Raw genomic sequence first — 1,462 nt, 5'->3', positions numbered from 1 at the left:
AAGGTGCAATGAAGGAAGTAGCAAAAAACAAGGCTCCAGGAATTGGTGGAATACCCACTGAGATACTTCAACAAATGGATGCCCCACTGGAGGCACTCATTTGGCTATGCCAGAAGATTTGGAAGACAGCTACCTGGCCAAATGACTGGAAGAGATCCATATGTGTACCCATTCCAAAGAAAGGTGATTCCACAGAATGTGGAAATTATTGAACAATATCATTAATATTGCACACAAGTAAAATCTTACTGAGATAATTCAAAAGTGGTTGCAGCAGTATATTGGCAGAGAGCTTCCAGAAATGCAAGCTGGATACAGAAGAGGATGTGAAATGAGGGATATCATTGCTGATGTCAAATGGATTTTGGCTTAAAGCATAGAATACCAGAAAGTTGTTTATGTGTGTTTTATTGACTATGCAAAAGTATTTGATTGTGTGGATCATAATAAATTATAGATAATATTAAGAAAAATGAGAATTCCAAAACTTAATTGTACTCATTATGAACCTGTACATAGACCAGGAGACTGTTGTTTGAACAGAACAATAGGAAACTGCATGGTTTAAAATCAGGGAAGGAGTGTGTCAGGGTTGTATCCTTTCACCGTACTTACTCAATCTCTATGCTGAGCAAATAATCCGAGAAGCTGGACTATGTGAAAGAACACGATATCAGGACTGGAAGAAGGCTCTTTAACAACTTGTGATATGCTGACAACACAACTTTGCTTGTTGAAAGTGAGGATGTCTTAAAACACTTACTGATGAAGATTGAAAACTACAGTCTGCAGTATGAATTACACCTCATCATAAAGAAAACAAAAATCCTAGCAACTGAACCAATAAGCAGCATCATGATAGATGTAGAAAAGACTGAAGTTCTGTAATTAACACCAACAGAAGAAGCAGTCAAGATATCAGAATATGTATTTTTGTTGTTGTTAGGTGCCATCGAGTCATCTCTGACTCTTCTTGTTGTTGTTAGGTGCCATCAAGTAATTTCCAACTCATAGCAACCCCATGCACAGCAAAATAAAACACCACATGATCTTGTGCCATCTCCATGCTCCTTGCTATACCTGAGCGAGCCCATTGTCGCAGCCGCCGTGTCAATCCCTCGTCGAAGGTCTTCTCCTCTTTCATTGACCCTCCACCTTACCAAGCATAACATCCTTCTCCAAGGAATGGTCCCCTATGACAACATGACCAAAGTAGGTAAGACGAAGTCTGGCCATTCTCATTTCCAATGAGCATCTTGGCTGCACTTCCTCCAGGACAGATCTGTTAGTTCTTTTAGCAATCTATGGTACTTTCAGCATTCTTCACCAGAACCACAACTCAAAAGCATCAACTCTTCTTCAGTTTTCCTTATTCATTGTCCAGCTCTCACATGCATATGGGGTGATTGGAAATACCATGGCTTGTATCAGGCACACCTGAGTCCTCGAGGAGACATCTTTA

Source organism: Orycteropus afer, unplaced genomic scaffold (genome assembly GCF_000298275.1).
Source record: "Orycteropus afer afer isolate SDZICR_OR568_19922 unplaced genomic scaffold, OryAfe1.0 scaffold00125, whole genome shotgun sequence".
Taxonomy (NCBI): Eukaryota; Metazoa; Chordata; class Mammalia; order Tubulidentata; family Orycteropodidae; genus Orycteropus; species Orycteropus afer.
Note: the sequence above shows the minus strand (reverse complement) of the source record.